The following is a 14,687-nucleotide window of genomic DNA, read 5'->3' on the forward strand; positions in this document are numbered from 1 at the left end:
ACACACACACACACGCACGCACGCACTCACGCATGCACGCACACAAAAGAGAGAGAGAGAGAGAGAGAGAGAGAGAGAGAGAGAGAGAAGGCCTCATTTGTATGCCTTGATTTGTAAGGACAAATCAATTCTCAAATACTCATTTCAAATTCCTGGTCCTTGGGATAGTAATCAGGGTGAATTGTTTTGTAATTGATAAGTCTCTTGTGCTCTAGGGCTGAGGGCAAGAGTAAGAACACAAAACTCTATGCACTTGTATGACGATGTAACATGCTGCCCCTGTTCTTCCCTGGATAAGTTGAGAACATCATGAAGCTTTGGAACTTTTAGAAGATTTTTATTTTTACTTATTTAGTTTTTTGATGTAGTGTCTCCATTTGTAGTCCAACTGGCCTTGGACTTGATAGGGAGCCTAGGCTGACTTTGAATTCTTCATCTTTCTGCTTTAATTTCCCTTTCTGTCTCATCTGACTGCCTTCCTGCTAAGACAGAAAGATGGCAAGTTCAAGGTAAGCTTGAACTTGTGTGTATACATTACTATGTCTGGCCCTCCTTTATTTTTCAAGGTCGATTTAGATTTTACTGTCTCTAAGAAAGTTGTGTGTGTGTGTGTGTGTGTGAGTGTGTGTGTGTTTACTATGCCCATTATAGAAACAGGAAGGAGGTGTAATCTCATAAGACTTCCTGTCTCTCAGAGTGACTGGACTGGAAATGTATTTTAAGGGTCATGGACCATTCTGTACCACTATGCTAAATATTTGGCTATTCTATATTAAATAGCTCATGTTTTGAGAAAAGAGCCTCATATAACTTTGGCTATACAGAGAAAGATGAATATCAAGTCATGTTGGCCTGAATTGAGGTTCAGACTCCTTTTATGGATAGATAGGCATTATTTAACAAGAAAACAGAATTTTGGGTATTCTTGAGGAGAACCTCTGCAAAGCACCATTTGATGCTTTTACTTGGGACACTGGGAAAGTCTTATGAAAGATGATATCTTTATCTTTTATTTTGCTTCCATTTTTCCAACTCTTCTAAAAAAAACTGGAGAGATGCTTGATGTGTGCTAGTATGAGAGATAAAGCAGTGAAGAGGAGTTAGGCTTCTGCTTGTTACTTCTTTATTGATGCACACACAGCTCCCAAGTGTCCCAGGTGGCACCATAAGCAAGATGTCATGGGTGGGAGCTTAGAGCAGCAAGGAGAAGCATCTTCAGTGTGGGGCTGATAGATGAGAGGTTATTAAGACAAACTGTATTTTTTGTCAAATATACTAGATGGAAAAGATCACTGAAGAAGGGTGAAAATGTGGGTACCCTGTCTAGATTATGATGATGGGACTCAATGTTTACTGAGCATGCAAATCATTGAATATACTGTATGTGCTATGAGGTACCTCTTTTATGGGATTTTAGCCTAAGCTACTCAGTCCTCCTGGCATAGCTAAACCCCATTCTTTATATGGCAATGTGTTTCTGGGCACTGGGACTCAGAATATTAGGGAGTAGTCAATAATGAAGGACAGCTAAGGATCTTGGAATGTGTATATAACCCCAGCAATCTAGAGGCTGATGAGGGAGGATCTAGAGTGAAAGGCTAACATAAGCTACACAGTGAGACCCTGTCTAAAAAAAAAATAGAAAAGAAAAAGAAACAAAGGTGTCCCATGCTACCATCTCGCCAGCAAGAATGACGCGGCACACTCAGGATCCTTCTGCAGTAAAGCTTTAATGCATCTTGAGAGGGAGAGCATAAGACCCCAAACATCCAAAACCCAACCCTTATATAGGTTTACAACCTTTGCCTCGGATGTGTCACCTCCTGATTGGCTGCAGCCCATCGGCCCATATGACACCACGGGAGAGGCAGAGGCCAAGGGAGGGAAAATCACCCTGCACCTGCGCACTGACTTGTTTACTCTCAACGCCAGCCGGATGCAGGCGCCATCTTGTAATGGAGAATGCTGGAATGGCTCCCTACACAAAGGATTACAAGTACTACTATTTACCAACTCCTATAATACATGTAATTCCATGTATACATACACATATATGGTTTTAATGAACTTTTCCCATTTGTGCTGATGGTGCTCTCTCCAAGGGCCAATGACCACCTAAAAAAACCCAATCCCAGACATGAGAAGCCCTCTTTTGAGTTGTTAGCCAGGGCTATTCAAGAGACTCCCACAGCACATAGCTATTACTGTGGTTCTTCCTTTTCCTCTAGAATCAGAAGGTAGATACCTATTGCTGAAGACATCATGCATTTCTGAAACAGGGTCCAGAGACACATGATCTGGCACTGACCTGAATGCCCCCTCTATAAGGACTAGCTTTCATGGTACTAGAGGGTACCATCAAAGCTTCCAAAGGAAGGAGGCAACCAACAATCCTACCCTATTATGATGTCTATGAACCCTATCAATGACCAGCACCGTATGATAACCTTAACGATGCATGCATACCTTGGTGGTAAACAGCAACTCTCTGATTATACTTATAGCCTGCTCAACAAGAAGAAAACCATGCCTCATGCTGGAAACCTCGTCAGCACTCAGTGCTAGTGAAGTCATGGTTATTAGAGGAGACTCTATAACCACCGATTTATTAGACTAGCATAACCCATAACAACAATCTGATAAACATTTGTCTGTATACCCACAGATAAGTGTAGTCTTTGACACTTATCAAGAAAACTTACCTTTGCGACACAGATGGAGGCCACCTCAGAAAGCCACAACCAGTAAAAGGCAGAGTTGTGGAGCTCAGTCCTAATGGATATGTCTACAAAACACTCCCACATAAAGCTCAGGGAACATTGCGGAGGAGGAGGAGGAATGATTGTAAGAACCAGAGAACCAGAGAGTTTGCTATGAGATTGTATCTCCTAGAAATATCAGAAGGTACATGCATAAGTCTCACCAACATGCTTGCCAAAACATGAGCTGAACAAGGATTACACCAATGAACATACCAAAGTGGAAGGAAAAAATCCCACGAGGCCTCAATTCTGAAGAAAGAACTATAGGCAACTGAGGAAGGGATGGCCTTCCCCAGGGAAGAACACACTAGTGAGTGTCCAGTGCCATATGGTCAGCTCTGAAAACATTAAACTACAGAACAGGTTATATTTAGGAATCTATATGTGTGCATATATACATAAGAATGCAATAACAGTTACTGAAAAAAGGGTCATGAATTCGAAGGGAAGTTGGGAAGGGCTTATGGGACAGTTTGGAGGGAGGAAAGGGAAAGAAGAAATGTTGTAATTAAATAAAAAATTTTAAAAAGCTAATCTGCTTTCATGTGGGTAAAGAAAAAAATAGTCGATCATGATTTCATCCATGAATAAGCACAGGGAAGAAGTGAGGTCCTAAGATGCGAAGAGAAAGGAACACAGGAAGTAAACATACTGAATTCAAGAATGACTTTTTCTGCACTTATTCTCTGTTGGCATTGGGAGTGAATGGTGTGAGAGCATAAGTTTAACTTAGAAAAACATTGGCTCTGATCTTTTGAAAAGCTGTCCTTCCATCTCACAACATCTAAAATGACAGAAACTCACGGGAACTTTTCTTGATTCTCACAACAGCCACTTAAGAGCTATTCTTGCTTCTGCAGAAGCTTACTATCTTATAAACCCAGAAGGCCTTAAAGTGTCATCAGCTGACCAAAGGTCTTATTTGATAGTTTGTGTTAGTGATGGAGACTTTTTCCTCAATTGTCAGAAATGGGAACAAATAGGAACTGCTGCTTTACAGAGGTAGTTGATGTAAGATGGCCCGAAGAGAACTCTTCTGACAGGACCCAAGTCTACTATCTCATTACTTCACCTCATGTTGATATTCACCAAGGCCATTTTTTTTCTCTTTAGACAGAGAAAGTGAGTTGAGATTCTTCTGGGATTTTCTTTGGTATACTTTTCTTGGCTCTTGAAGCATCTCTCCAAGTTACATGTTTTCCATAACTACCTATGTGATGCTGAATTTCTAATGTACAATTCTGCCTCCGACTGTTTAATTTGTAATTATCTTTAAATTAAAAGCATCAAAACTCTACCAACATGGGTACAAATGGAGAATTTTCTAACAATCAAGGACTGACCATTCTTTGAAGTATATGGATGAATACATTGCTCTTTATGATTATGAAACATTTTCACTCATTCTAAACATGAAAGGGCAGAGATAAGTGAGAGACATCAAATAGTGAGAGGAGAGCCTAAGGAGTACTTAGGAGGTCCTTGGGAATAAAGGCTGAGTGCTGGTCTACATTCAGAGGAGCAGATGGGAAGGTGTCTGTGTTCAACTTGGTGAGATCCTCATTCTCAGCACAGATCACACTGTCCTGTCACACTTCCATAAGTGGAATGCATTTGGCAAGTGTTTCAGCTGCTAGTAGCCAAAAGCTTATTGTTGTGGTATGAGCATGTAAGGCCTGGAGTCGTGCTGAACACAAATGGCACCTGGATGTGAGCAATCCAGGACTCATGTGGCTGAGCTGAGTCACTGAGGACGTAATCAATATCTTCCTTCTTTTCTTCTTAGATGTGAATTCATTCTCAAAGATGTGTTATGCTTTCCAGATGGCCACTATGATTTTATGCTTTTGTTCATGTTTTAAGCAGAAGGAAGACATGGGAGTGAGCAAGAGAAGCAGAAGGATGGTTTACCTAGTCCAACAAGTAACTTCTACTGACATTTTGTTAGCCATTTTACTTGCATGGGAGATGGGGAAACTTAGCATTCAATTGGAGAACATTATCATTGTAGAAAACTTTTTTTAACAAGTGGGGGAATGGCTACTGTGTGGATAACTAGCAGTATTAATAAAGGATCAGCTTCTACTTGCCTGGAAGGAACAGATCACAGCTTGGTAACATTTTTATTTTTGCTTCCTGGTTCAGTCTAAGACTGACTAATTGGATAGTAAGACTGAAAGAGAGTAACAAGTTGGTTATTGACTGAGATATGCCCACTGTCCCTATCACTGACTTGTGGGAGCTGAACTGAAGCAAAATTTTGGCAAGGTCAAGCCATGTCTGTGCTATCACGTTTTCAATTCTCCTGTCTTCCACTGGGCCTGAGTTCTGAGAAGAGGTGTGGTTGCTGGCATTTTTACTAATAAAGACATAAGGGTATTTTATTCCCTTCTGGCTCCTTGAATTTATTCTCACCACTGAGATCTCATAGAAGAAAAGGAGTAAGTGATTAATATTGTTACCTTGCTACAAAAATTAGGTAAAAAATGTTAATTGGAAAACTTTTATAAAGCTATAAATTACAATCCAAAACTAATGTATATCATTTATGACTGTCACGGAACAGCTACAAGGAATAATAAACACAGTGTTGAGGGCAGCTTCTTTCTGTCACACACACATTGTTTATAAGTATCAGCCCCATTCTCATAGATGATATACTCTAAGACCATATTCGATACCTGGCACCCCAGACAGAACTGACTTCCAGATATACTCTGATTTAGGCACACATATATACCCATCATAAATTTTAATTTACAAATCAAGCATTGTAAAAAATTAAAAACACCAATAATAGAATAATTACAGTATCACAGTGTAATAATATTACCAGCATTACCATCCTTGTGTTTTGGAGACATTAACAAATAAAACAACATTTCTTTGGACACAAACATATTATTGCAACAGTTTGGTATGCAAGAAGGTCACTAAAGTGGCAAGTTATCATGCACAACATGGGTTTGATGGACAAAGGGATGGTTCACATCTCAGGGAAGATGGAAAAGGATGGTATACAAATTTATCATGTTACTGAGAATTGCATTGAAATTTACTTAGAATTTATTTACTTTCACTTAGTATTTTCAGATTATGGTTGATTATAGGTAGTTGGAACTATGGAAGGTGAACCCACTGACATATCTAAAATGATACAGACCACATTTTTTGATCTGCATGCAATAAACTAAAAATTATATAATCACAAAATATTCTATTGCCTTTGATACTAAAGTTCTCTATTAAGCTACATTTAAATCACAATAGATATAGAAAAGGACATGAAAATACCATGTAATACATTACAAATTGTGGGATATGTAAAGCAGAAAAATAATCTTACATATTATACTGGACAATGAAAAATGAATTAGGTACTTAAATGGGGTGGAACGAAATAGTAAAATAAATGAAAGTAAAACAGGGAAGGAGTTAGTAAAGCTAAAAGGAAAACTGAATTAGAAAGCAAACAACAGCAGTGTTAATGCTTTCAACACACGTTCCTTGAAAATAATGATATGGGCAGTATTTGATATCCTAGTATAGGAAAATGGGAAGAAGAGTAAGTTAAAAAAGACATAGGGATGGAGGAAATAACAAAGTACGAACAGCGAAAAACTAAATGACAATTTTCATTAATAGTTAAATTATTATAAAAATCAGTTTTATATGGCAAATTTTGTTTAGATGGAGAAAAAAACAATAAAGTTGTCAAAGGTTTAAAACACAAAAACACTAGTTGCAGATGGTTTTGTCCAGGAATTCTTCCAAAGAACAGATAATTCAAATACTAAACAAATTCAGAGCCCAGACGAAAAAAAAAAATCCTTTGAAGTTGTTTTCCTGAAGTGAACATGAGTCCAAAATCTGAAAGACTGCATTCAGGACTGAACTGCAGACAAATCTCACTTCCTGAACAGAAATGTAAAAAGTTATTAAATGTTCAGCATCAGAAAAGAATAACACATCACATCCACATAGCATTTACCCCAGTGGGTACACGAATAGTACAGTATGAAACGTATCCTTTCAGCTTTCTTTTCCTTCTTTCCTACCTTCCTTCCATATATATATATATGGTTCCATGCAGTGTAGGCTAGTCCTGACCTCACTAAGTAGCCAAGGCCAGTTTTGTACTGCCCCCGCCTTCCAAATGCTGAGATTTCAGACATGAGCCAACAACCTTGACTGATATCCACAGATATTTTTCCTTCCTTTTTGGTGTGTATACATGCGCACTTCTGTTTGTGCAGAAGTCATGAAGGGCAGAAGTCAGTCCCAGGAGTTGTGCTAGCCACCTTGGTTTTTGAGACAGGTTTTTTTTTACTGGCTTGTCCTTGAACTTACCAAGTAGACTCACCCAACGAGAGCCCAGGATATCTGCCTGAGTCTCCCTCCTAATGCTAGAACTACAATTTAAAATTAAAATGGAAATTGCACCACACCTGCATTTTTTTTTCTGTGAATTCTGGGGATTTAACTCAGGTCTTTATGTTTGCATAGCAGGCAATTTACTGATTGAGCTGGCTTCTCATGCCTGCTAATGTTTCCTAATGTAAGCATTTAACTAATGAACTTTTAATAATTAATTTTAGCATGAAGGACTTGTAATAGTTTATAGTATCCAGTAGAGAAAGTATACATTAATTTGCATGGGAAAGGCCAATTTATGATTCATTCTTGCTAGATTCATTCCACAAAAGGATATTGATAGGAATAACTTAAAGGCTGTAACTCTTTTCATTTTTTTTTTTATTTAAAATTCTAGAATTAAAATCTCTATTGGTTTTTTCACCTGTTTTTTTATTTCTAAGCATCTATGATTATCAAAATACTCTATCCTTACACACAATTTACCGAATTTTATTTTGTAATATTATATTACAAATACAATTAAGTTATATTTTGTGGAATGTTAACACTTTAACTGCATTGTTCATGTTTAATCGTAGCTTCTTTTTTCTTCCTAGAATCTTCCGAGATTTGAACACATATTCTAAGCTCCAGACCTAACAGAATCAAGTCAAAAACAAACTGAGTATACTATCCAGTAAGGGCCTTTTTTTTTTTTTTTTAGCTTTTAAAAATTTGTTCTATATGTCATTTATATCATGTATCTTGATCCCATTCATTTCCCTGTCCCTTTGCATCCATGTGCCATCTCGGCACCCCCCAAATAAAGTTTAAGACGAAAAAAGAGGGGGATAAAAAATCTCATCATGAAAGCCGCAGTGTCATGGAAGGCACAGTAAGTCCCTTTGTATATCTTTACTTGCAAGTGTTCATTGCAAAGAGTCAGTGGTCTGATTTCACTGTATGATTTAGACAGTGCCCGTTAAGGATTTGCAAATTAAATGTATTCAAACTGCTTAATTTAAATATCGATCTAAAGAACATTTAAAAACGTTTATGGTTATGTAAAATCCATGGTTATACATTTCAGGGTCTTGAAAAAGATTCAAAATATGAATTTGCTGCAAAATGCTTGTCTTTCCCCCCCCCACCCTCAATAACAACGTTATTGAGTCACCAGCACAACCTGGTGGCTAGTTAAGGGAACTGCCTGGTATAGTGGCTTAGTGTTTGCTGAAGGTTCTCGGTTGTCTCTGTTACATGTACTGGCCAGACATACGTGTGTGCGTGCGTGCATGCGTGCGTGCGTGCGTGTGTGTGTGTGTGTTTAAATAGTTTATTAGCCGTAATTAAAATTTATGCAATGCTCTGCAAAGCAAATGTAGCTTCTTTAAAACTAGACAGTGAGCTGATGTACTAACACATTGACTAGAAAGAAGTATTCTCTCTGTATCGTGGGATTAGTTTCTGGATAGTGAGAATGGTTGTGCACTCTTTATCCCAATTCTCCATACTTTATGTGCTTTAAGAACCAAAAGCAGCTGTTATTTTATTTATTTACAACATTTGAAAGCTTGTGGGTTTTGCAGTTGATGGAAACCCACTTAATAGAGTTTGAGGAGCTTGTCTTTGTTGGGTCTGTGATGCCTTTTAGCTGGGGAGGATGAGACAGACAGAAGTGGAGTGGCTGTTCACCAGAGCTGTCTTAGGTCTTTCACCATGGACTTGGGTGACTGCATAAAACGATCTCTAATCCTAAGATTTTAAAACAACAAATGACTCATTAAGTTACACCACATCTGAAGATTTCCTACTAATTACTGCAATAATCAACTCCTGAGAAACCACTGACACATTTCTGAGAGTCTCCAGAGCTATCAGGAGTCAGTCATCCCACCGGTAGCTTTGCCAGCTTCCTGGGCATCCTCTAACCCCTGCTACCTCATCCCTCCTTCCCCCTAAATCAGAGGATATCACTATGGTGGAGGGGAGGCAAGGCACTCCTGCGTATGAGCTTTTGGCAGCTTGAGCTGCTGCTTTGTTTCTCCAGTAAACAGGCTGCGGAATACAGACACATCACATTCCTGAGAGGTTCTTTTGCTCCTGGCACAGAGTCCGCCTTCTGGGCCCTTCATTTCCTCCTTGCTACACTGATTGGCTGCTTTACAGATGCTGGCCACTTTCCTCCCCACTTTTCTTTTTCACTTTTCTGTATATAAGAAGCAGCTAAATGAGGCCTAGAGTTATCCCGAGTCTTCCCTTTGGCTCTGTGTCACAGAACGGAATCATTTAGGATCATGTAGGCACCTCCCCACATCTCCTGGAGCATTTGTTTTAACTAATCAATGTGAATGCAAAACTGATTATATTGCTATGAATTCATGAATCCTACTGGTTTGTCAGACACTATGAAACTTATTTTGTTTTTGTAGTGATATATTATGTATGATTTATTAAAGCTTGACTGAGGATTCAGAAAAGCAAAGACAGCCTCAAGCTATAGAGATAGGACAATGGTGATACACACCTTTAATCCCAGTAGTCAGAAACTAGGGGTGGTGGTACACACCTTTAATCCTAGGACTCAGGATTAAGAGGTAGACAGATCTCTGTGAGTTCAAAGCAACCCAGATCTACACAATATTGAAGTAGTCTAAAAGAGAATTATAGCTCATACCTTTAATTCCAGCACCAGAGGAGTATAAAAGATGGGAGCAAATAGTATGAGGCATTCATTTTCCAGCCTTGCTGAGGAAAAGTTACAGTCTGAGACTTGGTGAGAGCTGGTGGAAACAGGATCAGGCCATTCAGCCTGCGGTAGAGTTAAGAAGCTAGTGGACAGCCGCTTTGCTTTTCTGATATTCAGCTTGAAGTTTGAACTCTAAGATCAGTCTCTGGGTCTTTTATTAATTCATGTTACAGTCTTCTCCGGATGCTGATATAAATATACATATACTTATATATATTTATATATCTGACTCTGATAAATGCCACAACATTTAGTGAGGGTTTACAATAAAATTGTGAACAAAACTCTAAACAACAATGAAATCCAAGTGAGTCACAGACTAAAATTAGCACATTAGGTTAATATAATAATGTAAGAATAATATAATAATATAATAATGTAAGAAGCATTAGTTTTACATATTGAGCAAATCTATTTTGGATGCTATTTATGTACCCAGCCAAAACCCTAGTTTACCATGCTATGAGTTCAGTGGGCACAGGGAACTCTGCTTTGTTTTGTGTCACATGCCAAGTTTAACACTTGCTGCTACCATGAATAACTGAATGACTAAATCATCATCGGCATCTCTATTTGCTCAGGCAGTTTAGGAAACTCTCCAGTATAAGAAAAATCAGAGCAGTGAATGTGGTGTGTATTATCTTCAGAAATATGAGCAAGAATTTCTCTGGAGAATCCAGCAAAGCTTTCTCAGGCTGTTCCCTTTGGAGGGGACTCAGTCTCTATATTCTCCAGATACACAGATTCAAGCTTCAAAGTTTGTGTTCAGCTGTTTCATCCATATTCATTTCTGAACCCAGAATAACCAAGATGGTGTCAAAAGATGAAACTGCAATAAATTTAGTTTGAATGTCTTACTTAGCTTTGATTCACAGTTCTGGAATCCAGAAGTTCTCAGAACTAGAACAAGCTCAAAGAACTGCACGGCTACCACGTGATCACACATTTATGGACAGAAAGCAGAAGTGATGAACTGGACTGGTTATAACTTAGGGCTTTGCCTATTCAGCTGCCTGCTTACCAGCTGCCATGACTACTAAGGTCTCATCTATATTCCCTATGCTGGGGTGTAATTGATTAGGAAGGAATAATATATGTGGGCATTCTTAAGGCCTGAATTTAATTTAAAATAGCAATGGGCACTGTGACTTGTATATGTACACAAAGGGACAGCAGCCTGCATTCCTAAACTCCATATTAGGAGGTCATGAATTGACTGTTTCTAATCCCACATCCTCCTGGGCTGCTGTAGTTTTCTCTATCTCTTTCTACTGGTGCCTCAGATTGCTGATTATAATCTACCAGTTTCTGGAACTGATTAAATGCTTACTCTGAATATTGAGCTATATCTTAGCTATTAGCCACAATTAACCAATGTTAACCTTTTGTTATATTTCTTCCCCATTCTAACTATAATTACCATAAAATATTACATTGTAGACATGGTGTTCTTGGGAAATATATCATGCTTCTTCCATTAAACTCTTTTCTCCTGTGGTTCCCTGCTTCTCATGTTACATTATTATGCTTCTATGTTTTGTTCCTCTAACTCATTACCTTCTTGCAACATTTGTCTAAACATTGCTTTCTCCATTGAGATTCCTAGCCTGCTAAGTCAATCTTCCTGCTTGGGCATTCATGCACATATGTGTAGAAAATGGTTTTGTAGATTCTTCCGGACTTGAAACACTTCCAGGACAAAGACCTTACTTAAATGATTTGTCATTGTTTCAGGATGTCAGTGGTGCTTTGATATGCAGGTAGAAGATTTCTAAATTTGGAAATACAAGTAGAGGTTAGTGCTGAGGCAGAAAACAATGATCATCCCATGACGTATGCTATTTATTAATTTTCCTCTGCTCTACTGTTAATGCTGAAAAAGTCCATGAAGTTCTGTGTCACAGTGAATGTAATTAACACCGTGCTGGATTTAGCTGGGTAACAAAGGATCATGTTGTTCTTAAAACACTTCCCAAGAGTGTGATTTGAATGTAGTACTGATTAGATAATCTGAGTGAACTGGGCCCTTTGGATCTTATTCTTCCCCATATTTTTTGAAACATTATTTTTCATTCTCATAGTTTTTAGCGGCAACCTCCAAACTGTAACACACGAAACTGATATTTTATGAAAAAAAAAAAAAAAAAAAAGACAGCATTTGGGAGTGACAACAATGCCATCGCTTGCCACAAATTGAAATTAGAATTTTCCATTTTGAAAAGTCAGGTACAAGAAAAGCTATACACTGATTAATAATTAATTGTGATGTAAGTTAAAACAACTTACAATATTCTTTAAACATTTCTTCATGTTTATGACTTAAAATTGAGCATCTTTTCATAGACATGCCTCTGCTAGTTAGTCCATGACTTGCTTTGTCATGTAGGAAAAGTAGTTTTATGTTGACACATAACAGAAGTGAGTCTATGAGTTGGTAGAAGTGAGTCTATGAGTTGGCTGAGATGTAGAGAGTTGGAGTGATGTTGTAAAATCATGCTCAGAGAACTAGCAGATGAAGAAATCTTCAATTGTCAAGAGCAGGTCACATTTTTTGTCATCAGTGGGATCCTTCTGCCCCACATAACTATACCACCTATGATCCTGTTGCAGCCACAGATGGTTCCCACTGGTTCACTTTTCTTGCATCATTGCAGAAAAATTGCTCAGGTGGGAGCATGCAACTTGTCAAGGAAAATGTGCCCGCGTTATGGCTTAGATGTGTTGAGTGTTTCTATTACAGGCTTGCAGGCTGGAAGCTTGGTCTTTGGTATAACGATGATGAATGGTGGGGGACCATTTAAGAGGCTGAGCATAGTGGGAGGTGATGTACAGACACATTCCTATTTAGGGATTAAAATTGACTTTTCCAAATGAATTCGTTTTCTCAGAACTAGTTGTTATAAAGCACATACTTGTCCCTTCAGTGTGGAAGATTTCAATCTAGATTTTGTTGTTAAGTGGTGCCATAGGCAGGGGGCTCTCACCACAGGCTGAGCAGTTAACACTGCCCAACCTTAGATCTTCAGCCGGAAACTGTGAGCTCAATAAACTTCGTTTATAAAAAGATGTCTCACTTATTTGCCATAGCAAAATAGAATGGGCTACAGCAGTTTGTTTTCTGACTTCTACATCTAAAGTGCTATAATGTTATATATAAATGAAGACTTCCTTCACATATGCATGCAATACGATCTTTACAATGTACCGTGAAGTGGACAATACCTTCTTATACTTACTTGTCCCAGCCTTCTGCTTGGTCTGCAGGTCTGTTACACAGGGATTACCTGAGATTCTTTACTACCCTTTGAAGTTTAGTCTCTCATGAATTCTGTCTTACTCCCGTGCCCCCAGTATAAGTTACCGTTAGGAGGAAGAGCTGAGAAGAGTTTTGGATGAAGTTATAGATTGATAGAGGAAGCATATGTAAGAGATTCATTGGACACTATTGTAACTGTAGCTAGTGTTGATATACTGAATCATTGAACAGGCAGCATGGGTGTTAAGTTTTATCACCACAGAGGTGATATACGAGGTTAATTGTTAACTAGCTAGGTTTAGCAGTTTCACTACATAGATACTTCAAAATGCTATATATAGTCAATATATGCACTTTTACATGTTAATGAAAACTACACGAATTTGAAAATGCCAATGGGGACACAGTGTATCTAGCATGCTATTGTTTAATATTAGTGTGATAATGCATATGAGATCTTTTATAAATGAATACAGTGCCACTGACAGTTAACAACTCACAACTTTGGTTGCTCCAGGGAGGGCAACTGAGGAGCTGAGGAATGGAGTTGCAAAGGAGTCTTTTGCTATTATATTTAAAATAAATTTCTAACTTTTGACCAATACTAATACATTACACTCAGCAAAACTAGTAACTCAGAATACTAAGAGATATCCTCCAGGGTGGCAAAGAACTAGTGTGTGCTATACACATTCAGGTGGCTATATTTGGATACTTTCCAAATTCCAAGCAATGTTCTAATATTGTATATGGAGGAAATAATTTACCACTCACAGAAATTATCATTTTAATTTTATGGTATTAGCAGGGATCAGAGAAATTGAGTAGCATGTTAAAAAGAACTCTGGGTTTATTGATTTTTTTTTTTGTATGTGCACACACACACACAAATTGAGCACATTCTTGCTCATACCTCCCGACTCCCCTTTCCTTAGTTCCCTTTCTCCAAGGCAGTTTTATTTTTATATCTTATATGCATACACAATTATATATATCTATATAGACTATCAGAACAACAAATTAGAGAAAACATGACATTTATCTTTCTGTGATTAGCTTTTAAGAGTTGATTATTTTTTAAGAGTTGGACTCAACTCACTATTGCTTTAAGTATTTCCGAGGAGTGTTTCTGTAAATATTTGTATTTCTATATATATTCTTTTTGTATTGTTTGGACATGTGTTAAAATATGTCTTATCTACAGTGTTTTAAGGTTTATATAACTATATAAGCTTTTTTAGTGTATAGCTGTCTGCAAGTTAACATGGAGTTTAGATCCTTGCTTTCTTATGTCTCTTTGTCCTCTTGTGTTTATAATAGAATTGTCTTAAACATTTCTTCTACATATATTTAAAATGCATATGACAATAGAAGATCTTTTAGATCAAAGAATGAAATTTAATTTAGAAAACTCAGGAGAAGAAGAAAATTCTAATATCTTCCTTCTCTTTTTGGTCTGTTCTTTTTCACCTCCTTCTACATGAAATCTTTTGTTGTTGTTTGTTTATTTTTGTTCTTTGAGACAAGTTTTCATTGTGTAGCCCTGGCTGTTCTGAGACTTGCT

The 14,687-nt window shown here is 37.8% G+C and overlaps 1 protein-coding gene across 1 annotated transcript in view; it reads right to left on the bottom strand.

Moving 5' to 3' along the window:
* Positions 1 to 14,687, bottom strand: part of Spa17 (sperm autoantigenic protein 17) — a 380,810-nt gene that overhangs the window by 284,187 nt on the left and 81,936 nt on the right. The window lies entirely within an intron of this gene.

This window comes from Phodopus roborovskii, unplaced genomic scaffold, assembly GCF_943737965.1.
Source record: "Phodopus roborovskii unplaced genomic scaffold, PHOROB, whole genome shotgun sequence".
Lineage (NCBI taxonomy): Eukaryota > Metazoa > Chordata > Mammalia > Rodentia > Cricetidae > Phodopus > Phodopus roborovskii.